At 44.4% G+C, this 27852-nt stretch overlaps 1 protein-coding gene and 1 long non-coding RNA gene across 3 annotated transcripts in view; one reads left to right on the top strand and one right to left on the bottom strand.

Moving 5' to 3' along the window:
• Positions 1-27852, top strand: part of DOCK2 (dedicator of cytokinesis 2) — a 1232183-nt gene that overhangs the window by 606632 nt on the left and 597699 nt on the right. The window lies entirely within an intron of this gene.
• On the bottom strand, positions 121-16308 carry LOC120977046. Its single transcript, XR_005773814.1, has 3 exons — positions 16298-16308; positions 15714-15718; positions 121-305 (listed from the first exon to the last, which is right to left on the bottom strand). It is a non-coding gene; the product is annotated as an uncharacterized LOC120977046 (long non-coding RNA).

The following is a 27852-nucleotide window of genomic DNA, read 5'->3' as shown; positions in this document are numbered from 1 at the left end:
GAGGTTCATGGCATTGTTTCATTGGTGAGAATACAATAATAAGAAAAGAGATAACACTTGGCATCTGCGCATTGTGCACTGTTTTACCAACTCTGGTATGCAAACTATGTAAACATCTAAGTGCAAGCGCCATATTGTAATGGCTTCACTCTAACAGCAGTACAGCATATGTCATATATGACACATCAGGGAGGAGGGTCCTCTTGGAACTTAAGTGAATAAGGCGTTAGCTGAGAGCTGGAGGATATGGGGGCCATCTTACTTAATCAAGAATAATATCAACATCTCTATCACTTCCATAACGCCTCAGTAATGCAGGCTGATCACCTACATGCCACACCACATTGATGCAGTAATTCATGCAAAGGGAGCCCTGACCAAGTATTTAGTGCATGTACTGTACATAAGTTTAAGTAGGCCAACATTTCTGTATTAAAAATAATTTTTTTCAGTGTTTTTATGTAATATTCTAATTTTCTGACATAACATTTGGGTTTCCCATTAGCTGTAAGAAATAATCATAAATAGGGATTTGCGAATCGACAAGGTACCACTTATCTCAACTCTAAATATCAGGTGAAAGACCCATAGTGGGTACAGAGCTGGAGAACCTCTTAAAGTTTTAGGTCTGGTTCTCACTGAGTTATATATGATTGTGTGACATCACTGTCGTTTTCTGACAGCCTTCTTTTCAGTACTGTAATTTAACAGCTCTGGCAAAATTGCTGTCCCAATAATGGATGCTTAGCAAATAGAATACAAACTTATACAATAGGAATATTAAAAATATAGATTAGAAAAAAGGATAATTATCACCATCTAGGTTTAACTAGAAGAAAAAAAATCATAGGTGACATTTCTTTTTACAATGTAATTTAAGTTGACCCTGATAAATGTTGGGTTATGGTTAGCCCATAATTTTCAAAAAGCCATTTTGCCTCTGAAATCTTTTTTACATTTATCACTCAGTGTACCCTTCCCACTTAATTTTATTCCCACATTACTCAAAAAAACTCTAAAGCTAATAATTAAAAGACCCTGTCACTGCTGCTGCTTTGTTTTGCTAGCACATCTATCAGCTTAGGTTGCGATTGGTGCACACAACCTATCTATCCTTATGATGCTGTCAGACTCTATGGTGTACTTATACTTGTATTTCTGTGTAACAAGCTTGCAGATAGTGACCGATTAAAACTCTTAAAAACTGCACACCGACATATTTCGCCAGAGCGGAATATCCTTAGTCTGAAATGTAAAGGGGATTTCCTCTAGTCTAAATCATCAGACATGCTCAATCTGAAGAGTGAAGGGAACTTTCTCTATGTCATTTTTCTCACTTTATCTCTCAAGAAAATTGAATAAAAAAAGTGATAAAGTCATACACACCCCAAAATGTTATTGTCAAAAAATGAGCCCCCACACATTTCTGTAGACATACTTTTTTTTTTTTTTTTTATAGTTATGGGGCTCACCGAGGAGCAGGGGTTCTGTTAGGGTTGCCACTAGGGATGAGCGAACCCGAACTGTATAGTTCGGGTTCGTACCGAATTTTGGGGTGTCCGTGACACGGACCCGAACCCGAAAATTTTCGTAAAAGTTCGGGTTCGGGGTTCGGCGCTTTCTTGGCGCTTTTTGAAAGGCTGCAAAGCAGCCAATCAACAAGCGTCATACTACTTGGCCCAAGAGGCCATCACAGCCATGCCTACTATTGGCATGGCTGTGATTGGCCAGTGCACCATGTGACCCAGCCTCTATTTAAGCTGGAGTCACGTAGCGCCGCACGTCACTCTGCTATGATCAGTATAGGGAGAGGTTGCAGCTGCGACGTTAGGGCGAGATTAGGCAGATTAACTCCTCCAAAAGACTTCATTCTGTGATCGATCTGCAGCTGTGGATCATTGAAGTGCTATTATTGACTTGCTCACTTTTTTGAGGCTGCCCAGAGCGTTTTTAGATCACTTTTTTTCTGGGGTGATCGGCGGCCATTTTGTGACTTGTGGTGCGCCAGCACGAGCTATCACCAAGTGTATTTAACCATCGATAGTGTGGTTATTTTGTGCTATATCCTACATCAGCTGCAGGCTGAGCCTGTGTCACCGAAGTGCATTTAACCATCAACAGTCTGGTTATTTTTTGGCCATATACTACATCAGCTGCAGGCTGAGCCTGTGTCACCCAAGTGCATTTAACCATCAACAGTCTGATTATTTTTTGGCCATATACTACATCTGGCGCAGGCTGAGCCTGTGTCACCCAAGTGCATTTAACCATTAACAGTGTGGTTATTTTTTGGCCATATATTACATCAGGGGCAAGTTGAGCCTGTCACCCAGCGCCTAAAAAATAGACCTGACATTTCTATTCAACCAAATTTGTACTGTTTTAGCTGGTCAAGTTATTTGTATTGACCGTAAAAGCACACTTTTTTTTTCTGGGTTGAAAAAGCATTCCCAAATTTGCCATTCTCAAAATAACTAGTTTCTGGTATTTGAGGCCTACTTGAAATCTATCCCAAAAAGAAAATCTTACATTGAAGGTATTGATAGTGTAATTCAAAAAAACCTAAGACACACGCTAGCGTGCTGATAGAAGTGTGATTCTGTGATTAAACCTATACCTGTCACACAGCGCAAAAAAAAACAGGTCTCACATCTCTATTCAACCAAATCTGCACTGTTTTAGCTGGTCAAGTTATTTGTAGTGACCGTAAAAGCAGACTTTTTGTTCTGGGTTGAAAAAGCATTCCCAAATTTGCCATTCTCAAAATAACTAGTTTCTGGTATTTGAGGCCTACTTGAAATCTATCCCAAAAAGAAAATCTTACATTGAAGGTATTGATAGTGTCATTCAAAAAAACCTAAGACACACGCTAGCGTGCTGATAGAAGTGTGATTCTGTGATTAAACCTATACCTGTCACACAGCGCAAAAAAAAACAGGTCTCACATCTCTATTCAACCAAATCTGCACTGTTTTAGCTGGTCAAGTTATTTGTAGTGACCGTAAAAGCAGACTTTTTGTTCTGGGTTGAAAAAGCATTCCCAAATTTGCCATTCTCAAAATAACTAGTTTCTGGTATTTGAGGCCTACTTGAAATCTATCCCAAAAAGAAAATCTTACATTGAAGGTATTGATAGTGTCATTCAAAAAAACCTAAGACACACGCTAGCGTGCTGATAGAAGTGTGATTCTGTGATTAAACCTATACCTGTCACACAGCGCAAAAAAAAACAGGTCTCACATCTCTATTCAACCAAATCTGCACTGTTTTAGCTGGTCAAGTTATTTGTAGTGACCGTAAAAGCAGACTTTTTGTTCTGGGTTGAAAAAGCATTCCCAAATTTGCCATTCTCAAAATAACTAGTTTCTGGTATTTGAGGCCTACTTGAAATCTATCCCAAAAAGAAAATCTTACATTGAAGGTATTGATAGTGTCATTCAGAAAAACCTAAGACACACGCTAGCGTGCTGATAGAAGTGTGATTCTGTGATTAAACCTATACCTGTCACACAGCGCAAAAAAAAACAGGTCTCACATCTCTATTCAACCAAATCTGCACTGTTTTAGCTGGTCAAGTTATTTGTAGTGACCGTAAAAGCACACTTTTTGTTCTGGGTTGAAAAAGCATTCCCAAATTTGCCATTCTCAAAATAACTAGTTTCTGGTATTTGAGGCCTACTTGAAATCTATCCCAAAAAAGAAAATCTTACATTGAAGGTATTGATGGTGTCATTCAGAAAAACCTAAGACACACGCTAGCGTGCTGATAGAAGTGTGATTCTGTGATTAAACCTATACCTGTCACACAGCGCAAAAAAAAACAGGTCTCACATCTCTATTCAACCAAATCTGCACTGTTTTAGCTGGTCAAGTTATTTGTAGTGACCGTAAAAGCACACTTTTTGTTCTGGGTTGAAAAAGCATTCCCAAATTTGCCATTCTCAAAATTGTGGTGAACGGGAACAATGAGGAAAACATCTAATAAGGGACGCGGACGCGGACGTGGACATAGTCGTGGTGGTGTTAGTGGACCCTCTGGTGCTGGGAGAGGACGTGGCCGTTCTGCCACAGCCACACGTCCTAGTGAACCAACTACCTCAGGTCCCAGTAGCCAGCAGAATTTACAGGGATATTTGGTGGGGCCCAATGCCGTTCTAAGGATGGTAAGGCCTGAGCAGGTACAGGCATTAGTCAATTGGGTGGCCGACAGTGCATCCAGCACGTTCACATTATCTCCCACCCAGTCTTCTGCAGAAAGCGCACAGATGGCGCATGAAAACCAAGCCCATCGGTCTGTCACATCACCCCCATGGATATCAGGGAAACTGTCTGAGCCTCAAGTTATGCAGCAGTCTCTTATGCTGTTTGAAGACTCTGCTGCCAGGGTTTCCCAAGGGCATCCACCTAGCCCTTCCCCAGGGGTGGAAGAGATAGAATGCACTAACGCACAACCACTTATTTTTCCTGATGATGAGGACATGGGAATACAACCTCAGCACGTCTCTGATGATGACGAAACACAGGTGCCAACTGCTGCGTCTTTCTGCAGTGTGCAGACTGAACAGGAGGTCAGGGATCAAGACTGGGTGGAAGACGATGCAGGGGACGATGAGGTCCTAGACCCCACATGGAATGAAGGTCGTGCCACTGACTTTCACAGTTCGGAGGAAGAGGCAGTGGTGAGACCGAGCCAACAGCGTAGCAAAAGAGGGAGCAGTGGGCAAAATCAGAACACCCGCCGCCAAGAGACTCCGCCTGCTACTGACCGCCGCCATCTGGGACCGAGCACCCCAAAGGCAGCTTCAAGGAGTTCCCTGGCACGGCACTTCTTCAAACAATGTGCTGACGACAAGACCCGAGTGGTTTGCACGCTGTGCCATCAGAGCCTGAAGCGAGGCATTAACGTTCTGAACCTTAGCACAACCTGCATGACCAGGCACCTGCATGCAAAGCATGAACTGCAGTGGAGTAAACACCTTAAAAACAAGGAAGTCACTCAGGCTCCCCCTGCTACCTCTTCTGCTGCTGCCGCCTCGGCCTCTTCTGCTGCTGCCGCCGCCTCGGCCTCTTCTGCTGCTGCTGCCGCCGCCTCGGCCACTTCCTCCGCCTCTGGAGGAACGTTGGCACCTGCCGCCCAGCAAACATGGGATGTACCACCAACACCACCACCTGCGTCACCAAGCATCCCAACCATGTCACATGGCAGCGTTCAGCTCTCCATCTCACAAACATTTGAGAGAAAGAGTAAATTCCCACCTATCCACCCTCGATCCCTGGCCCTCAATGCCAGCATTTCTAAACTACTGGCCTATGAAATGCTGTCATTTAGGCTGGTTGACACACACAGCTTCAAACAGCTCATGTCACTTGCTGTCCCACAGTATGTTGTTCCCAGCCGCCACTACTTCTCCAAGAGAGCCGTGCCTTCCCTGCACAAACAACTGTCCGATAAAATCCAGTGTGCACTGCGCAACGCCATCTGTGGCAAGGTCCACCTAACCACAGATACGTGGACCAGTAAGCACGGCCAGGGACGCTACAGTCATGTGAAAAAATTAGGACACCCTTTGAAAGCATGTGGTTTTTTGTAACATTTTTAATAAATGGTTATTTCATCTCCGTTTCAACAATACAGAGAGATTAAAGTAATCCGACTAAACAAAGAAAACTGAAGAAAAGTCTTTTCAAGATCTTCTGTAAATGTCATTCTACAAAAATGCCTATTCTAACTGAGGAAAAAGATAGGACACCCTTGCCCCTAATAGCGAGCGTTACCTCCTTTGGCTGAAATAACTGCAGTGAGACGGTTCTTGTAGCCATCTACCAGTCTTCGACATCGGTCTGAGGAAATTTTACCCCACTCCTCAATGCAGAACTTTTTCAGCTGTGAGATGTTTGAGGGGTTTCTTGCACGTACAGCCCTTTTCAAGTCACCCCACAGCATCTCAATGGGATTCAAATCTGGACTTTGACTTGGCCATTCCAGGACTCTCCATTTCTTCTTTTTCAGCCAATCTTTGGTTGATTTACTAGTATGTTTTGGGTCATTGTCATGTTGCATGGTCCAGTTCCGCTTCAGCTTTAATTTTCTAACTGATGGTCTCACATGTTCTTCAAGCACCTTCTGATACACAGTAGAATTCATCGTGGATTCTATGATGGTGAGCTGACCAGGTCCTGCTGCAGCAAAGCAGCCCCAAACCATGACACTTCCACCTCCATGCTTCACAGTTGGTATGAGGTTCTTTTCTTGGAATGCTGTGTTTGGTTTACGCCAAACATGTCCTCTGCTGTTGTGTCCAAATAATTCAATTTTGGACTCATCTGTCCAAAGAACATTATTCCAGAAGTCCTGGTCTTTGTCAACTTTATTGCTGGCAAATGTCAGTCTGGCCTCAATGTTTCTCTTGGAAAGCAAAGGTTTCCTCCTTGCACACCTCCCATGCAAGTTAAACTTGTACAGTCTCTTTCTGATTGTAGAGGCATGTACTTCTACATCAACAGTAGCCAGAGCCTGCTGTAGTTCTCGAGATGACACTTTAGGGTTTTTGGATACCTCTTTTAGCATCTTGCGGTCTGCTCTTGGGGTGAACTTGCTGGGGCGACCAGTCCTGGGCATGTTGGCAGTTGTTTTGAAAGCCCTCCACTTGTAGACTATCTTCCGGACAGTGGAATGGCTGATTTCAAAATCTTTTGAGATCTTTTTAAATCCCTTCCCAGACTCATAGGCTGCTACAATCTTTTTTCTGAAGTCCTCTGACAGCTCTTTTGCTCTCACCATGGTGCTCACTCTCACTTCAACAGTCAGGAGCACACCAAACTAAATGTCTGAGGTTTAAATAGGGCAAGCCTCATTCAACATGCAGAGTAACGATCTACTAATTATGTGCACCTGGTGTGATATACCTGTGTGAGATCTGAGCCAATTTAAGAGGGAATACATGTGAGGGTGTCCTATCTTTTTCCTCAGTTAGAATAGGCATTTTTGTAGAATGACATTTACAGAAGATCTGGAAAAGACTTTTCTTCAGTTTTCTTTGTTTAGTTGGATTACTTTAATCTCTCTGTATTGTTGAAACGGAGATGAAATAACCATTTATTAAAAATGTTACAAAAAACCACATGCTTTCAAAGGGTGTCCTAATTTTTTCACATGACTGTATATCTCCCTAACTGCACACTGGGTAAATGTAGTGGCGGCTGGGCCCCAGGCGGAGAGCTGTTTGGCGCACGTCCTTCCTGTCTGCGCTACAGCGTAACTTCGGCCTTCCCGCTCACCGCCTCATATGCGACGTGCCCACCAGGTGGAACTCCACCTTGCATATGCTGGACAGACTGTGCGAGCAGCAGCAGGCCATAGTGGAGTTTCAGCTGCAGCACGCACGGGTCAGTCGCACTGTGGATCAGACCCACTTCACCACCAATGACTGGGCCTCCATGCGAGACCTGTGTGCCTTGTTGCGCTGTTTCGAGTACTCCACCAACATGGCCAGTGGCGATGACGCCGTTATCAGCGTTACAACACCACTTCTATGTCTCCTTGAGAAAACACTTAGGGCGATGATGAAAGAGGAGGTGGCCCAGGAGGAAGAGGAGGAAGAGGGGTCATTTTTAGCACTTTCAGGCCAGTCTCTTCAAAGTGACTCAGAGGGAGGTTTTTTGCAACACCAGAGGCCAGGTACAAATGTGGCCAGACAGGGCCCACTACTGGAGGACGAGGAGGACGAGGATGAGGAGGAGGTGGAGGAGGATGAGGATGAAGCATGTTCACAGCGGGGTGGCACCCAAAGCAGCTCGGGCCCATCACTGGTGCGTGGCTGGGGGGAAACACAGGACGATGACGATACGCCTCCCACAGAGGACAGCTTGTCCTTACCTCTGGGCAGCCTGGCACACATGAGCGACTACATGCTGCAGTGCCTGCGCAACGACAGCAGAGTTGCCCACATTTTAACGTGTGCGGAATACTGGGTTGCCACCCTGCTGGATCCCCGGTACAAAGACAATGTGCCCACCTTACTTCCTACACTGGAGCGTGATAGGAAGATGCGCGAGTACAAGCGCACGTTGGTAGACGCGCTACTGAGAGCATTCCCAAATGTCACAGGGGAACCAGTGGAAGCCCAAGGCGAAGGCAGAGGAGGAGCAAGAGGTCGCCAACGCAGCTGTGTCACGGCCAGCTCATCTGAGGGCAGGGTTAGCATGGCAGAGATGTGGAAAAGTTTTGTCACCACGCCACAGCTAACTGCACCACCACCTGACACGGAACGTGTTAGCAGGAGGCAACATTTCACTAACAGGGTGGAACAGTAACTGTGCACACCCCTCCACGTACTGACAGATGGTTCGGCCCCATTCAACTTCTGGGTCTCCAAATTGTCCACGTGGCCAGAGCTAGCCTTTTATGCCTTGGAGGTGCTGGCCTGCCCGGCGGCCAGCGTTTTGTCTGAACGTGTATTCAGCACGGCAGGGGGCGTCATTACAGACAAACGCAGCCGCCTGTCTACAGCCAATGTGGACAAGCTGACGTTCATAAAAATGAACCAGGCATGGATCCCACAGGACCTGTCCATCCCTTGTGCAGATTAGACATTAACTACCTCCCCTTAACAATATATTATTGTACTCCAGGCCACTTCCTCATTCAATCCTATTTTTAATTTCATTTTACCATTATATTGCGGGGAAACCCAAAGTTGAATGAACCTCTCCTCTGTCTGGGTGCTGGGGCCTAAATATGTGACAGTGGCCTGTTCCAGTGGTGGGTGACGTGAAGCCTGATTCTCTGCTATGACATGAAGACTGATTCTGTGCTGACATGAAGCCATATTCTCTGTTATGGGACCTCTCTCCTCTGTCTGGGTGCCGGGGCCTAAATGTGTGACAGTGGCCTGTTCCAGTGGTGGGTGACGTGAAGACTGATTCTCTGCTATGACATGAAGACTGATTCTGTGCTGACAGGAAGCCAGATTCTCTGTTATGGGACCTCTCTCCTCTGTCTGGGTGCCGTGGCCTAAATGTGTGACAGTGGCCTGTTCCAGTGGTGGGTGACGTGAAGCCTGATTCTCTGCTATGACATGAAGACTGATTCTGTGCTGACATGAAGCCAGATTCTCTGTTACGGGACCTCTCTCCTCTGTCTGGGTGCCGGGGCCTAAATATGTGACAGTGGCCTGTTCCAGTGGTGGGTGACGTGAAGCCTGATTCTCTGCTATAACATGAAGACTGATTCTGTGCTGACATGAAGCCAGATTCTCTGTTACAGGACCTCTCTCCTCTGTCTGGGTGCCGGGGCCTAAATATGTGACAGTGGCCTGTTCCAGTGGTGGGTGACGTGAAGCCTGATTCTCTGCTATGACATGAAGACTGATTCTGTGCTGACATGAAGCCAGATTCTCTGTTACGGGACCTCTCTCCTCTGTCTGGGTGCCTGGGCCTAAATATGTGACAGTGGCCTGTTCCAGTGGTGGGTGACGTGAAGCCTGATTCTCTGCTATAACATGAAGACTGATTCTGTGCTGACATGAAGCCAGATTCTCTGTTATGGGACCTCTCTCCTCTGCCTGGGTGCCTGGGCCTAAATATGTGACAGTGGCCTGTTCCAGTGGTGGGTGACGTGAAGCCTGATTCTCTGCTATGACATGAAGACTGATTCTGTGCTGACATGAAGCCAGATTCTCTGTTACGGGACCTCTCTCCTCTGTCTGGGTGCCGGGGCCTAAATATGTGACAGTGGCCTGTTCCAGTGGTGGGAGACGTGAAGCCTGATTCTCTGCTATGACATGAAGACTGATTCTCTGCTGACATGAAGCCATATTCTCTGCTATGGCATGAAGAGACTGATTCTCTGCTGTTGTGAAGCCAGATTCTCTGCTATGAGACCTCTGTCCAATTGATATTGGTTAATTTTTATTTTTTTTATTTTTATTTTAATTCATTTCCCTATCCACATTTGTTTGCAGGGGATTTACCTACATGTTGCTGCCTTTTGCAGCCCTCTAGCTCTTTCCTGGGCTGTTTTACAGCCTTTTTAGTGCCCAAAAGTTCGGCCGAACTTCTCGAACCTGAACATCCAGGTGTTCGCTCAACTCTACTTGTTTTCTCTGTCTGTCGAACTCACGACTTTATGGAATAATATTCATAAATCAAAGGATGAGGTCACGTTGAAGTGGACAATTTTATTCCAATGTCTTTTACTCGCATTTCTTCAGACACTTTAGAATCCACTTATCAGCAACCTAGCTCGTCAAGGTGATGGCATCTGTGGCATCAGCACATTGTGAAGGAAAAGTTCCTCAGTAAGGACTACCTAATCCGAGTGCTGGGATTCATCACGGAGCTGGCCATCAATAACATCCAGTATTGAACAAATGGACGACTCTCATCTCGGACCTTGTCCACAATTTTCGGGACCCCCCGGATGTCTTACATGTCTTAGACATGATCCCTGCAGTGCTTACTACATGTTATACAGCTTCTTACTATTCTGTTACAGCGGCTGTGAGACCTTCACATACTAAGGCTTATTTATGATAATTTTTGGGTATTGCCTGTACTGACCAGTTACCTTCCAGCTGTGATTGTGTAGCCTGCACTGTAGGAATGAGCTGGAATTGGCTTGTTTTGCTGGACTGTCCTCCAGTTATCACATAGCCCCATACATTTCATGATCAATATGCATTACCATCGTGGTCACCAGACACTGGTCGTTAATCCATTCTTGTTGATGAAGCACTTTTTTCAGTTTGTATTTTAAATCTCGTGGTTTTGCCCCTTCTGTGTTGTATTTTATGTGTGTTAATGTCCTGTTTGTGAAAAAAACGTTTTCCCCTTTCATCCTCCATGACGGCATACCATGAAAGATGACCCGCCTCCAACCAGGTAGGGACAGGAAGTATAAATTTGACACTCCTCCGGCTCCTCCTCAGTGTCTTCCTGTCCCTCCAGGTAGGAGATAGGGTTTTCCCTTATGGTCGCGGACCATGAAGAATGAAGAGGATTACCATGTGAGGGGGCAGCAGAGTCCGAACCCTAGTTGGGTAAAACGGGCGCTGAAGACCTGTCTCTTACCTGCTGCTAGGCGCGGGCAGACAGGTCCACGTGGGGCTGGACACTCATGGAGTCCCTCCGGTCATTCACTAAGCTCCACACTGCGATCCGGCATGGCCGGTGCTCAAAGTGTCATCACCGGAAGTGGACGCGCTCCATGCGTTCCACAAAGCGTTCCACGGCTTACTTCCGTTATGGGGCCTGAGAGCACTTCCGGCGGTGGATCGCATGCCGGCGACGGCGGGAGATTCAAAACCGCGCAGGATTATGACGGAGGTCGTCATCTGATCTGAGGTCTTAAGGTAAAGCTATTTAAGGGGGAAAAGAAGAAGTAGTGCCGGCTTGGAACAACATACTGTGGGACAGCAAGCGACATGAGCTGTTTGAAGCTGTCTGTCTCCACCAGCCTAAATGACAGCATTTGATAGGCCAGTAGTTTAGAAATGCTGGCATTGAGGGCCAGGGATCGAGGGTGGCTAGGTGGGAATTTACGCTTTCTCTCAAATGTTTGTGAGATGGAGAGCTGAACGCTGCCGTGTGACATGGTTGAGATGCTTGGTGACGCAGGTGGTGGTGTTGGTGGTACATCCCATGTTTGCTGGGCGGCAAGTGCCAACGTCCCTCCAGAGGCGGAGGAAGAGGCCGAGGCGGCAGCAGCAGCAGAAGAGGCCGAGGTGGCAGCAGCAGAAGAGGTAGCAGGGGAAGCCTGAGTGACTTCCTTGTTTTTAAGGTGTTTACTCCACTGCAGTTCATGCTTTGCATGCAGGTGCCTGGTCATGCAGGTTGTGCTAAGGTTCAGAACGTTAATGCCTCGCTTCAGGCTCTGATGGCACAGCGTGCAAACCACTCGGGTCTTGTCGTCAGCACATTGTTTGAAGAAGTGCCATGCCAGGGAACTCCTTGAAGCTGCCTTTGGGGTGCTCGGTCCCAGATGGCGGCGGTCAGTAGCAGGCGGAGTCTCTTGGCGGCGGGTGTTCTGATTTTGCCCACTGCTCCCTCTTTGTCTTTTGCTACGCTGTTGGCTCGGTCTCACCACTGCCTCTTCCTCCGAACTGTGAAAGTCAGTGGCACAACCTTCATTCCATGTGGGGTCTAGGACCTCATCGTCCCCTGCATCGTCTTCCACCCAGTCTTGATCCCTGACCTCCTGTTCAGTCTGCACACTGCAGAAAGACGCAGCAGTTGGCACCTGTGTTTCGTCATCATCAGAGACGTGCTGAGGTTGTATTCCCATGTCCTCATCATCAGGAAACATAAGTGGTTGTGCGTTAGTGCATTCTATCTCTTCCACCCCTGGGGAAGGGCTAGGTAGATGCCCTTGGGAAACCCTGGCAGCAGAGTCTTCAAACAGCATAAGAGACTGCTGCATAACTTGAGGCTCAGACAGTTTCCCTGATATGCATGGGGGTGATGTGACAGACTGATGGGCTTGGTTTTCATGCGCCATCTGTGTGCTTTCTGCAGAAGACTGGGTGGGAGATAATGTGAACGTGCTGGATGCACTGTCGGCCACCCAATTGACTAATGCCTGTACCTGCTCAGGCCTTACCATCCTTAGAACGGCATTGGGCCCCACCAAATATCCCTGTAAATTCTGGCGGCTACTGGGACCTGAGGTAGTTGGTACACTAGGACGTGTGGCTGTGGCAGAACGGCCAAGTCCTCTCCCAGCACCAGAGGGTCCACTAACACCACCACGACCATGTCCACGTCCGCGTCCCTTACTAGATGTTTTCCTCCTTGTTACCGTTCACCACAATAAGAAAAATATTATTCGTATTATATATATTGAATTATAGTATTGAATTAAAATTCAGGCCTTTTTTTACAGACACCTAACACTGTCTGGCTATCTATTTAGGTACAGTATTACACTAATAAAGGCACACCAGTAATGACAGATTTAGCTGAATATAAATGTGAGGCTTATTTTTTAGGCGCTGTGTGACAGGTATACGTTTAATCACAGAATTAGACATGTATCTGCACTGTAGCGTGTGTGTTAAGTTTTTCAGAATGACCCTATCAGCACCTTGAATCTAATATACCCTTTTAGGGATAGATTTAAAGTAGGCCTGATATAGCAGAAACTACTAATTTTGAGAATGGCAAATTTGGGAATTGTTTTTCAACCCAGAACAAAAACTGTGCTTTTACGGTCACAAAAAAAAGCTTGACCAGCTAAAACAGTACTGATTTGGAGGAATATAAATGTCAGGCCTATTTTTTAGGCGCTGGGTGACAGGCTCAACTTGCCCCTGATGTAGTATATGGCCAAAAAATAACCACACTATTGATGGTTAAATGCACTTGATGAAAGCTTGACCCTGATGTAGGATATAGCAAAAAATAACCACACTATTGATGGTTAAATGCACTTGGGTCACGCAGGCTCAGCCTGCACCTGATGTAGTATATGGCCAAAAAATAGCCACACTATTGATGGTTAAATGCACTTGGGTGACACAGGCTCAGCCTGCACCTGATGTAGGATATCGCAAAAAATAACCACACTATTGATGGTTAAATGCACTTGGTGGTAGCTTGTGCTGGCGCACCACAAGCCACAAAATGGCCGCCGATTACCCCAGAAAAAAGTGATATAAAAACGCTCTGAGCAGCCTAAAAAAAGTGAGCAATTGAATATCAGCACTTCAATGATCCACAGCTGGAGATCGATCACTGAATGAAGTCTTTTGGAGGAGTTAATCTGCCTAATCTCGCCCTAACGTCGCAGCTGCAACCTCTCCCTACGCTTGTATCAGCAGAGTGACTTGCAGCGCTACGTGACCCAAGCTTATATAGAGGCTGGGTCACATGCTGCACTGGCCAATCACAGCCATGCCAATAGTAGGCAAGGCTGTGATGGCCTCGTGGGGCAAGTAGTATGACGCTTGTTGATTGGCTGCTTTGCAGCCTTTCAAAAAGCGCCAAGAAAGCACCGAACCCGAACCCGGACTTTTACGAAAATGTTCGGGTTCGGGTCCGTGTCACGGACACCCCAAAATTCGGTACGAACCCGAACTATACAGTTCGGGTTCGCTCATTCCTAAAAACAAGATCTGTGGCTGACACTGATCCAGACACGATATACCCGGTCCATATCGCTGCTAGCCACATAAGGTCCTGAGAACTGATCACCAGCTTACCGAAACAGTCAAAGTTTCTATGGAACCACGTCCCTACGATAGCCGTGAGCACCTCGGAGCCGTTATACAGGAAGAGCGGGAGGCAAATAAATGTCTCTGGTAACACCTCCAATAGATCGTCTTCTGTGTATGTCCCACAGAACCAATCTGTCCACACAATCCGGTCCTCTGTACTTGCCTTGGTGAGTGGAGGCTTGGATGAAATCTGTATAAGCACAGCCAGTGGATCTCTGTCCTTTCCTTTGAGTCCAGGTAAACAAGAGAATTTGGCATTTAGGTTCAGCTCTGAGCCCACTTCAATGTCAAGACGCTTCTGCTTCTCGGCAGCTATGTGGGCAGACAGGTGCTTGGATTACTTTTTCAGTCTGGTGTATGAAAAATTATACATCGGTGTCACACAGTACAGAGTCCATTGTTTTTGAAGGAGCAAAGCAGCCTATGCCGGAGCTTTCCTGCAGGATTTTTCTTTTAGACAAGCTTTGCAATGCAGACCAATGCAGAGGTCAAGCTTCCGGGAGGATACCTTGAGCTGTGAAAATAACTGCTCCTTCGTGCCGATGACCTACTTCTGGGAGTTAACACCTCATTGGTTGGAGTTTGCATATCCTTGCGATAAATGATGTTCCCGTTCACTAACTGTAAACAGAGATCTTGACAGACAAATTTATCAAACTCTACTGCCATCTTTCTAGGAGCCACATCTTCAGTGCCCTGACCAGCCAGATTTACCAGCATCTGTTTCAGGACATGACATTGTTCATCCCATAGTCCTGGCGACTTACAAATAACGTGGCTCCTCAAAGGGCCTGAGCAAACAGCAGGAGTCTGGCATGAGCTGCTACTGGCTGACACCTAAGTTACACAGGGGATTACTCCTGTCCGCTTGGATCAGCAAAAAATCGTTGATGGCCTCTCTGTTTGCATAGTCCAGGCATGCTTAACCTGTGGCCCTCCAGCTGTCACACCTGTGACAGCTGTTAGAAGGTCTTAAAGACTGACTGCACATGAGTGATCTGACAGCCTCTTTTGGTTTCACTTTGTCTGTGTGTTGCTGGTATGTCCACACCTCCTGTTCAGGTGTGGATCATGTGACCTTTACCTCTCCCTATTTAGTCTAACTTTACCCATCACTCCTTGCTCTGGATAGCTTCAATTGGTGTTGGAAATGCTGGAGTGTGGTTCTTGTTGAAGTCCCGTTCATCCATTATCCTCAGAAGTTAAAATGTTCCGCTTGTTGTGTTTTGTATTCCCTCCCCCCCTTGGTTGTTTACTAGGCCTCAGCGAGACGCTGGAATGGGTTGTCTCTGCCCTGTCATTACCTTTAGGACATCCGAGGGTTACCAGAGTTTTCCAGGTTCCTATGTATGGGCATCTCTACCATCGAGAGGTGCCCATACGGATAGGACTTAGGGCCAGGAGCAGGGTTTGATAGGTGGTGACCCATTTCCTTCCCTAGCGGTGAGGCCTAGTGTCTTTCCCCTTCCTTCTTGTTGTCTTTTGGTGTTCTTCTCCTACTACATCTGTGACACCAGCTGTTGCAAAACTACAACTCCCATCATTCCGGACAGTCTACAGCTATGGGCCTACATAGGGACATGGTGGAAGTTGTAGTTTTACAACAGCTGGAGGGCCGCAGGTTGAGCATCCCTGGTATAGGTCCAACATATGGATGGTGGAATTTAAATGGGTGGAAACATTGCATATCAGCCTATGTTGGGTGATGCCGTTCTGCCGCTGCAGGTCAAGGAGGGTGTGCTTTGTGGTGTACGAGTGGCTGAAGTGCATGCAAAGTTTCCTGCCCATTTTTAGGAGGTCTTGCAGATGGGTGGAAGACTTCAGGAACCACTTGACAACCAGATTGAACACGTGTGCCATGCAGGGCGCATGGCTCAGCCCTCCTTGATGCAGCGCCGAAACCATGTTCTTCCCGTTGTCGGCCACCATGGTTCCGATTTTCAGTTTTCGTGGAGAAAGCCAGGATTCAATTTCTTGATTAAGGACACGGAGCAGTTCCTCCCCTGTGTGACTCCGTTCGCCCAGGCAAACTAGGTGCAGAACAGCATGAGAGTGATGAGAGGGGTTGCACATGGCTTGTATACACTACATGCCACCAACATAATTCAACATAATTCTTGGATCTCTACATGAAAATAATGAATTTGGTGTAAACCGCGAGAGGGGCATAGTTGGAGACATTGACTTCACAAGAGTTACAGAGCAGCGGAGTTTGCTTTGAAATGAAAAATTTCACTACTGCATAAATCGGCCCATGCAGCAAAAGGAGGTGTACAATCACCCATCAATTTTCCCAATAAAAGCCTGTTTCACATAAACCATTTCACCACTACGTAATTTGGTCCATACAGCAAAAGGAGGTGTACAATCACCCATCAATTTTCCCCCAAAAATCCAGTTTTACATAAACCATTTCCCCACTACGTAATTTGGTCCATACCGCAAAAAGGGCTTTACCACATATAACTGGACCACTGAACGGAAATTAGGCCCTTAATTTTATTTAATTTTTTAGACAAATATAAGTGCAAAGCTGACCGGCCAATATATGTTTCTTTTGCCTACGGAGTCCTTTTGTTATGGCTTTGCATAGGGAGCAAGAATGTTACGCACAATGCTGATCGAACTCCTGATCTTAAGAAACTGGACTTGGACTCCAAAGCAGAGGCTCTCCTGTCATGTCTTGTGTGCTGTGGAAATCGAATGCAGACGGAGAAGATAAAAACAAATGAATATTTTTAACTTACTGAAGCTGTTTGATTTACTTGTGAATAGATGGTAAAGGCATAGTCTGCTGGTGTGTTGTCATCAGAGGCTTTATTATGTTTACTGCAGGACTTACAAGGTCTGCAATCAACAGTCAATGTTCCCTAAAAAAGCCTGTTTCACATAAAAAATTTCACCACTATGTAATTTGGTCAATACCGCAAAAAGGGCTTTACCACATACAAACCGGATTCCAAAAAAGTTGGGACACTATACAAATCGTGAATAAAAACTGAATGCAATGATGTGGAGGCGCCAACTTCTAATATTTTATTCAGAATATAACATAAATCACGGAACAAAAGTTTAAACTGAGAAAATGTACCATTTTAAGGGAAAAATATGTTGAATCACAATTTCATGGTATCAACAAATCCCCAAAAAGTTGGGACAAGGCCATTTTCACCAGTTTCTCAAGTTTAGAAATAGGAATGCTCTCCCATTCTTGTCTAATACAGGCCTCTAACTGTTCAATCGTCTCGGGCCTTCTTTGTTTCACCTTCCTCTTTATGATGCGCCAAATGTTCTCTATAGGTGAAAGATCTGGACTGTAGACTGGCCATTTCAGTACCCGGATCCTTCTCCTACGCAGCCATGATGTTGTGATTGATGCAGAATGTGGTCTGGCATTATCTTGTTGAAAAATGCAGGGTCTTCCCTGAAAGAGATGACGTCTGGATGGGAGCATATGTTGTTCTAGAACCTGAATATATTTTTCTGCATTGATGATGCCTTTCCAGACATGCAAGCTGCCCATGCCACACGCACTCATGCAACCCCATACCATCAGAGATACAGGCTTCTGAACTGAGCGTTGATAACAACTTGGGTTGTCCTTGTCCTCTTTGGTCCGGATGACATGGCGTCCCAGATTTCCAAAAAGAACTTCGAATCGTGACTCGTCTGACCACAGAACAGTCTTCCATTTTGCCACACTCCATTTTAAATGATCCCTGGCCCAGTGAAAACGCCTGAGCTTGTGGATCTTGCTTAGAAATGGCTTCTTCTTTGCACTGTAGAGTTTCAGCTGGCAGCGGCGGATGGCACGGTGGATTGTGTTCACTGACAATGCTTTCTGGAAGTATTCCTGAGCCCATTCTGTGATTTCCTTTACAGTAGCATTCCTGTTTGTGGTGCAGTGTCGTTTAAGGGCCTGGAGATCACGGACATCCAGTATGGTTTTACGGCCTTGACCCTTACGCACAGAGATTGTTCCAGATTCTCTGAATCTTCGGATGATGTTATGCACAGTTGATGATGATAGATGCAAAGTCTTTGCAATTTTTCGCTGGGTAACACCTTTCTGATATTGCTCCACTATCTTTCTGCGCAACATTGTGGGAATTGGTGATCCTCTACCCATCTTGGCTTCTGAGAGACACTGCCACTCTGAGAAGCTCTTTTTATACCCAATCATGTTGCCAATTGACCTAATTAGTGTTAATTGGTCTTCCAGCTCTTCGTTATGCTCAAATATACTTTTTCCAGCCTCTTATTGCTACTTGTCCCAACTTTTTGGGGATTTGTTGACACCGTGAAAATTGGAATCAACGTATTTTTCCTTTAAAATGATACATTTACTCGGATTAAACGTTTGATCTGTCATCTACGTTCTATTACAAATAAAATATTGCCCTTTGCCATCTCCACATCATTGCATTCAGTTTTTATTCACAATTTGTTTAGTGTCCCAACTTTTTTGGAATCCGGTTTGTATAACTGCACCGCTGAACGGCAACTAGGCCCTTATTTTTTCCACTTTTACACTACACAAGGCTTTTCAACATATAAGTGCAACACTGAATGGCGAATATATTTTCCTTTTGCCACGAATACAGGGCAGACAGGGCTTTAGAATATATAACTGCACTGCTGAACGGCAAATATATATTTTCTTTTTCTGCTAATACATGTCACAAAAGGCTTTACAACAAATAACTGCACCACTGAGCGGCAAATATATTTTTTCTTTTCCCGCTAATACACGCCACAAAAGGCTTTAGAACAGATAACTGCACCGCTGAGCGGCAAATATATTTTAATATTGCCACTGATACACGACAAAAAGGGCCGTAATTTTAGCACTTCAACACACAACAGCTAATAAGCCCTTTTCCCACTAATACAAGCCAAAAATGCTTTAGAACATATAACTGCACCGCACAAGAGCAAATAAGACGTAGAAATATTGCCTTGTAATAAACCCTGTTAATGCCTGTATCAATCAGCACTTGCACCCTAATAAGAACGGTTTGCTGGAATTACAGAGCTGCATAATGGCAATTTGGATCCCCAGTCAGTGCTGCAAGGTGTAATAGGAATGTTCCTATTACCCAGGCTGTAACCTCTGTCGGGATTTGCTCTGGTAGACAGGCTTGCGGACGTAGTATAGAGGCAATGACAACGTCTTTAACTTAAACAGTTCAGTGTTTTATTCACACATAAGGAAAGTGACAACAAAAAGTCAGTTTCAAGGAAAAAACTGTCACCTTGAGTCTGATGTTTGTTCACACCAGGCAGCAACACATAAGTCCTTGGGTGAAACAGAAGTCCAAGTACTTTCATCCAAACAAGATAGCAGGCCTTAATCCCGGCCCAAACTATCAGGCCCCAACACAGAGACTGGCAAAGCTCCACTGTCAGATGGAGGATAATCCACACCCAGCTGAGACTGCTGGCTGGGTTTTATATCCCTAACCAAAACCTGGCCTGGAAGGTGGGGAATAGCCACCCACCCTGCACTTTGGCTGCTCCCAGTAAGAGCCGGCACGGATCGGCTTTACAGCCACATTAAATAACCAATAGTGTCAGTCAGCACTAGCTGCCGCTGACACTTAAAATTACTGGCTCTTACCTCACTGAGGCCAGGAACCTCGGTGACACATATCTTCCATCAATGACTGCCCCTTGAGCTTTCCTACACCTCCCTTACTGAACCCTTTTTAACATAAAATTTGTGAAATGATTCCTCCCTATCCTTTCCCTACACCTTGAATAATCTTTCCCTGCATTTGTAAATAGTTTTTTTTAGCACAATGATGTTTTTTTCCAACACTGTCCCTAGCGCCTGCAGTCTTCTCTCCCTGCACCAAGTACACTGGTAAATGGCAGAATCTAACATGGCTGACGCTTTTTATAGGGCTGTGACATCACAGGGCTGGCTGGCTGCTGATTGGCTGCATGCATTGCATTATGGGTGATCCCACCTTTCCAGAGTTCCTTTCTTCATGTCCTCACATGTGCAGCAGCCATTTTAGGAAAAAATTTGATTTGTTGCCACAAAGCGCCAGGAAATTCGGCTTCGGTGCGAATAATTTTTTCCCCTGATATTCAGATCGAATTCCACTTCGTCAGCTTCGATTCGCTTATCTCTATTTACCATGTTCACTGTGTGGCTTAAATATTGTTATAATTTAATAGATCGCTTCATTGCGGATGCAGTGATTCCAGTAATGTTTAAATGTACTTTATCTACTATCTTTATCTAAAGTGGGAAATAGTATTATTTTTTAAACTTTATTAGACTTTACATTTATAAACTTCCCTTTAGGAGACTTGAGCCTGAGATATTTTCATCACTTATACTACATACTATCATATTTCTTTATTGCAGAGCATAGTGATTACTTTCTAAAAGAGGCACCATGTAATAGCGACAATGGCATAGCAGGCCTTCAGAAGACCCCTGGCTGCAATGTCAACTACTCGCAAACCCTGATTAAACTTCTCTGGAGGACAGAGGAAGCTCCCTTTCTCTGTCTTACCACTTAGATGCTATAGTCGACATTGACCATGGTATCTGAGGTGTTAAACTGCTGGGATCAAGGTTATCTTTGATACCAGCAGCAAGAGCAAGGCATGGATACAGCTCCTGAGCAAAGGCACAGAGCCAGTTCCTGAGCCCACACCATCTCTATGACATACTGTTATACACTGTGACAACTACATGCTCATTAAAATAACCCTTTTTAAGAAAATAAAAATAGTTTATTATTTAAAAAATGTTCAGGCTGTATTTTGTGTGCTGTATTTCCAAGAAAATCAACTCTACAGCAGTGTGACCGGGTTCAAAGTGAGTCCCAAAATGGAAGTTTTGGTGGGTGTCTGAATGAGGACTGATGTTTTGAGTTGAATTTTGTGCTCATTAATAAATACTAGAATGACACCTCAGGAAACACAATGTATTGATTAGAGATGAGCGAATCGAATGAAATGGAATTTGATCCGAATTTCAGGAAAAATTTGATTCACAATGAATGCAAATTTCCTCCCCCTTTGTGGTAACGAATCACAATTTTTCCTAAAATGGCGGATACAGGTGTGAGGACATGGGGCAAGGAACTCTGGGAAGGAGGGCTGACCCATAAGGCTATGCATGCAGCCAACCAGCAGCCAGACAGCCCTGTGATGTCACAGCCCTATAAATACGGAGACCATCTTACTGTCAGACATTTTCAAGCATTCTGAGTGCAGGGACAGACGTGTGAAGGTGCTAGTGACAGCAATTGGAAAAACCTGATTGTGAAAAGAAAACTGAAAAAAATGATTTATAAGTGCAGGGAAAGGATAGGGAGGAATCAATTCACAGCATCTTAGTGCAGGGAGGGACGTCAGAAGGCGCTAGGGACAGTGCCTAAATGCGATTTACAAGTGTAGGGAAAGGATAGGGAGGAATCATTTCACAGCATCTTAGTGCAGAGAGGGATGTCAGAAGGTGCTAAGGACAGTGCTAGAAAAGCGATTTACAAGTGCAGGGAAAGATTATTTGTGCGTTTAGTGGCCTATTTTTTTTTATAGAAAGAAAAAAATATATGCACTTCACTGATGCAATTATTTGTGGCAAAAGGGTCTAGTGCCCTATTTCATTATAGAAAAATATATATATACGCACTTCACTGGTGCACTTATTTGTGGCAAAAACGTTTAGTGGCTTATTTCAGTACAGAAAGAAAAATATATGCGCACTTCACTGGTGCATTTATTTCTGCTAAAAGCGTTTACTGGCCTTTTTCAGTACAAAAAGAAAAATATATTCTCAGTTCATGAAGGCGGTGGTTTTATGTCTTGAAAGCGTTTAGTGGCCTATTTCAGTACAGAAAGGAAAAATATATACGCATTTCACTTCTGCAGTTATATGTGGTGAAAGCGTTCAGTGTCCTATTTCAGTACAAAAAGGAAAAAAATAAAATAATAAAAAATGCACCAGTGAAGTGCGTATAATTTCTGCTAAAAGCATTTATATTCAGCGTTCTCTTTTGCAGTTATATGTGACAAAACCTTTATTGACGTATTTGGGTCGAAAAACTAATTTTATTCAGCGTTCAGCGCTGCAGTTATATATGGTAAAATCTTTATTGACCTATTTCTGTCGAAAAACAAAATTCATTCAGTGGTCAGCGCTGCGGTTATATGCCTTAAAATCTCAATGATGTCTCCATGATAAATCTGCAGCGTGGGGGCCCAGTGCGGCTTCTAAACACTTTCAAAATAATCCTTCAGCGGGGCAAATAGATGCCGGATGACCGGGACGCTCCATGACCTTCCCAGGAGCTGCTGTCGGGGGCAGCGGTTCATTTCTGAGACGTCAGTATAGTGCGGGGGGAATCCAAAGACCCTCTCTATCTCCGTGCTCCGTTATATTTGGTAAAACCTTTTGTGACGTATTTCGGTCGAAAAACAAATTTTATTCAGCATTCAGCGCTGCAGTTATATGCGGTAAAATCTTTGACGTATTTCGGTCGAAAAACAAAATGTATTCAGCGGTCAGCTGTCACGGATGATGTTGCAGATAGCTGGAACTTATGAATAAACGTCCGACTGGCTTGATCCCAAATTAAGGAGCATATAGGTGAGCCCTATAAAACCCTAAGAGCTCTCCCTGACTGCTATGCCCATGCAAGGGTCTCAATGGTAGACGATTGCATGCCCACGTACCTAAGACTGTGTGACACCTGAAAACCCTATAATAGTGAGGGGACACGACCACCAGCTCCCTACACTTAATACAGACGGAGTCAGGGTCACCTAGAATCAAGCCAGCAAGGAAACACAATACATGAAAACACTTATCTGAGTAAACAGCAGCAGCAGCCTCCAGCAGTGAACACTTCAGGAAGTAGTATAAACCGCAAAGTGAGGCAGTATGGGAGGGAATATAAAGGGAGACGATTAGTCTAAATAGGTGACACCTGGGAGAAGGAAAGGAGATGACAAACTTAAACCAAAACAAAGAACGTCATGCAAGAGGTAGAGAAGGACGTCTGCCAGACCTTCTCACAGAACTGGCGGTGACATCAGCGCTGCGGTTATATGCGGTGAGTGACATTAGTGACATATCTTGATAAACTTCGCAACTCTTCCGAGCTCAAAGCTATCTTCACTCTTTGTCTTCTCATTGTCTGTAGCTACTAGAGGCCTGTTCATGCCAGGCAGGTTCCCCCAGAAGTGTCTAGGTCGATAAGCAGCCGATATTGCACTTGCATCAATCTTGACAGGATTCGTCTACAGGTGGAGAGAAATAGTTTTTTGGAATGCTTTCTCCATCTTATCCACGTTGTTTAATAAACAGAAGACTGGCAGATTCTCTTCTGTCTTAGGCAACACTTAATTTTTATTACTGAATATTAAATTGAACGAAAATTTGATAAAAATTATAAGAAAATAAACTTAAATTCGTCAATATATTATTCCAATCTTCGAGGGAAATTCACGGACAATCAATTTGCCAAACCTTTTGTGCCAGAGAACGTGTATTATTAAATCTTGTTTTAAGCAACACTTTATAAAGTTCAGAAATGTTAACCTTCTGTTCTGTTCCATATTCTCTATATATGAATAGACAAAGCAGCCCCTCTGTGGACTCCTCATGCTGCTGCCACCTCCACAATATCTTGTCTTCGTGCCAATCTGTGGCCTCCTGATGCTGCCGCCACCTCCACACTGTCACCTTGCCTCTCTGTGGTCTCCTGATGCTGCCGCCACCTCCACACTCAATCACTGTACCACTCGGTGGCCTTCTCCTGATGCTGCTACTGCTGCTGCCACCTCCAGACTCTGTCATTGTGTCACTCGGTGGCTCCCTCATACTGCTGCCACCTCCACTCATTGTGCCACTCAGTGGCCTTCACCTGTTGCTGCTACTGCTGCCGTAACCTTCAGACCCTGGCATTGTGCCACTCTGTGGTCTCCTCATGCTGTTCCCACCCTCCCCACTTCATGACTGGGCCACTATTTTGCTTTTCATCCTGGCTGACATCATCATTTGTTTGACCCTTCTTCTGATCTGTCAGAAGGAAGGAAAAATGAGACCCACTACTGATCCTGTCTGTGTAGCAGCTGTAAGGCCTGTATGGTCTCATCAGAATTGCCTTATGATTTGGTATCCAAAAGCAGGAGTTGGTGCAAAACACAGAAGACATACAAATATTCCATTCACTTGTCATCTCTGTTTTGAATCCAGTCCTTTTTTTTTGGCATTAGAAATACTTATGGATTATTGAGCAAATGCTGACCGAGTGAAGGCGTATGCTCCAGAGACAGGATCCGTTTTTTGTGGGTTATTGTTCTGACAGATCAGAGGAAGGGCAAATTAATCAGTGACGTCATTACAAACTTACTGCTTACACCCTATCCACTCTGTCGGGGGGGCTCTACTTGCATAAGCTTTTAATAGAACAGGTTATGATAACATCTATGTGGAATCAACTGGCGATGGTGTAAATGGAGTGCGCTTCTTCTTGGCACTAACATCGACCTGTAAGGTTGAGTTTATACTTGAGTTATTTGGTCAGTTTTGGCCCAATGACTGCCCAAATAACTCAAGTGAGCAGTGATTCTAAGAGTGATGCCTGTCATCTGCATGTCATACGGACTCACATTATTATTTCACTACAAATGCAGACTCCCTATGCGTGTTACTACAAGGCACAGTGTTCTAAACTACTACAAAGGCTCTCAGCAGCCAGTAAAAAAGCTGTTTTTTAACGTAATTTCCCCCAAATATATTCGGATCGAACCAAATTTTTTCAGAAGAATACGGCGAATCAGCAAATTTTATTTTTGAAAAATTCCCTCATCTCTAGTATTCATATTAAAAGCAAATGTCATTTATGGGCTTAAAGAGGACCTTTCACTGATCCTGACATTGTGAACTAAGTATCATGACATATACAGCGGCGCCCAGGGATCTCACTGCACTTACTATTATCCTTGGGCGCCACTCTGTTCTCCCGTTATGTCCTCCGGTATGTTCGGGGACTTGGTTATAGTAGGCGGAGTCTGCCCTTGTTCTGCGGGCGTCTCCTGCTCCTAGGCTGTAGCGCTGGCCAATCGCAGCGCAGAGCTCACAGCCTGGGAGAAAAAAAACCTCCCAGGCTGTGAGCTCTGCGCTGCGATTGGCCAGCGCTACAGCCTAGGAGAAGGAGACGCCCGCAGAACAAGGGCAGACTCCGCCTACTATAACCAAGTCCCCGAACATACCGGAGGACATAACGGGAGAACGAAGCGGCGCCCAAGGATAATAGTAAGTGCAGTGAGATCCCTGGGCGCCACTGTATATGTCATGATACTTAGTTCACAATGTCAGGATCGGTGAAATTTTTCCCATTTTTTTATACAAAGTTGGCATTTGACCGAGATATTTATCTCACCCAGCATGGGTATATGTAAAATGACACCCCAAAACACATTGCCCAACTTCTCCTGAGTACGGCGATACCACATGTGTGACACTTTTTTGCAGCCTAGGTGGGCAAAGGGGCCCACATTCCAAAGAGCACCTTTAGGATTTCACAGGGCATTTTTTACACATTTTGATTTCAAACTACTTCCCACACATTAGGGCCCCTAAAATGCCAGGGCAGTATAACTACCCCACAAGTGACCCCATTTTGGAAAGAAGACACCCCAAGGTATTTCGTGATGAGCATAGTGAGTTCATGGAAGTTTTTATTTTTTGTCACAAGTTAGTGGAATATGACTTTGTAAGGAAAAAATTAATAAAAAATCATCATTTTCCGCTAACTTGTGACAAAAAATATAAAGTTCTATGAACTCACTATGCCCATCAGTGAATACCTTAGGGTGTCTTCTTTCCAAAATGGGGTCACTTGTGGGGTAGTTATACTGCCCTGGCATTTAAGGGGCCCTAATGTGTGGGAAATGTACTTTCCGAAATGGGGTTATTTGTGGGGTTTTTCTACTGTCTGGGCATTGTAGAACCTCAGGAAACATGACAGGTGCTCAGAAAGTCAGAGCTGCTTCAAAAAGCGGAAATTCACATTTTTGTACCATAGATTGTAAACGCTATAACTTTTACCGAAACCATTTTTTTTTTTACCCAAACATTTTTTTTTTATCAATGACATGTAGAACAATAAATTTAGAGAAAAATTTATATATAAATGTCGTTTTTTTTTTTAAACATTTTACAACTGAAAGTGAAAAATGACATTTTTTTGCAAAAATTTCGTTAAATTTCAATTAATAACCAAAAAAGTAAAAATGCCAGCAGCAATGAAATACCACCAAATGAAAGCTCTATTAGTGAGAAGAAAAGAAGGTAAAATTCATTTGGGTGGTAAGTTGCATGACCGAGCAATAAACGGTGAAAGTAGTGTAGTGCAGAAGTGTAAAAAGTGGCCTGGTCATTAAGGGTGTTTATGCACTGAGCTCTACTTAGTGGTGGCTACAATCAGCCAGCTTTGTAATATGTTATGTGAAGGTAATCAGTAATTTACAGGTATTGGGGAGTGTTATCTGATCTGTTCAGAATGAGCGCCATATTTCTGAAGCACCTGTGCCATTTTATCTAACATAGAGTCAGTACAATTATGGCAATACCAAATTTATATCTTGATATTATATTTCCAGCTACAGAGCTTTTGAGGGACGAGCTTTAGTTAGTCGGCACTATTTTGGGGTGCATATGACTTTATATTTCATTTTCATATGGGAGCAGGGAGACCAAAAGCAGTAAATTGGGCATGTAGTGTTTTTTCCCATTACGGCATTCATCGTGCTTGATAAATATTTTTACATTTTAATAATTTGGATGATTTCAGATGCAGTAGTACAAATCATTAGTGTTGAGCGAATCAAGCTCAACACTATTCGCCTCAACACTATTCGTTTTAACATTACGTTTTAATGTTTAAGGAGATCTGTCTCCGTAGAGGATTAAAATGTATTGCCTCTGTTGGGGCAAAATTTATGTAAGCCGAAGTTGCGTGAGACTTTGGTGAATGAATTTGGTGTTCAGTTCTGCAGGGTTAACTGCCTGTAAAAAAAAAAAAAAGCTAAAACCTATTTTATTAAATTGTATCAATAAAAATAATGTCTGTCCACAAATATCTTCCCGCCAGGATGGGTATAAAGATGTTGGGGCTCAAATGACAAAAAATATATATATATATATATATACATATACACTCACCTAAAGAATTATTAGGAACACCTGTTCTATTTCTCATTGATGCAATTATCTAGTCAACCAATCACATGGCAGTTGCTTCAATGCATTTAGGGGTGTGGTCCTGGTCAAGACAATCTCCTGAACTCCAAACTGAATGTCAGAATGGGAAAGAAAGGTGATTTAAGCAATTTTGAGCGTGGCATGGTTGTTGGTGCCAGACGGGCCGGTCTGAGTATTTCACAATCTGCTCAGTTACTGGGATTTTAACGCACAACCATTTCTAGGGTTTACAAAGAATGGTGTGAAAAGGGAAAAACATCCAGTATGCGGCAGTCCTGTGGGCAAAAATGCCTTGTGGATGCTAAAGGTCAGAGGAGAATGGGCCGACTGATTCAAGCTGATAGAAGAGCAACGTTGACTGAAATAACCACTCGTTACAACCGAGGTATGCAGCAAAGCATT

Source organism: Bufo bufo, chromosome 1 (genome assembly GCF_905171765.1).
Source record: "Bufo bufo chromosome 1, aBufBuf1.1, whole genome shotgun sequence".
In the NCBI taxonomy this organism is placed as follows: Eukaryota; Metazoa; Chordata; class Amphibia; order Anura; family Bufonidae; genus Bufo; species Bufo bufo.
The sequence above is the reverse complement of the archived record's forward strand: the minus strand, read 5'-3'. Positions and strand labels throughout refer to the sequence as shown.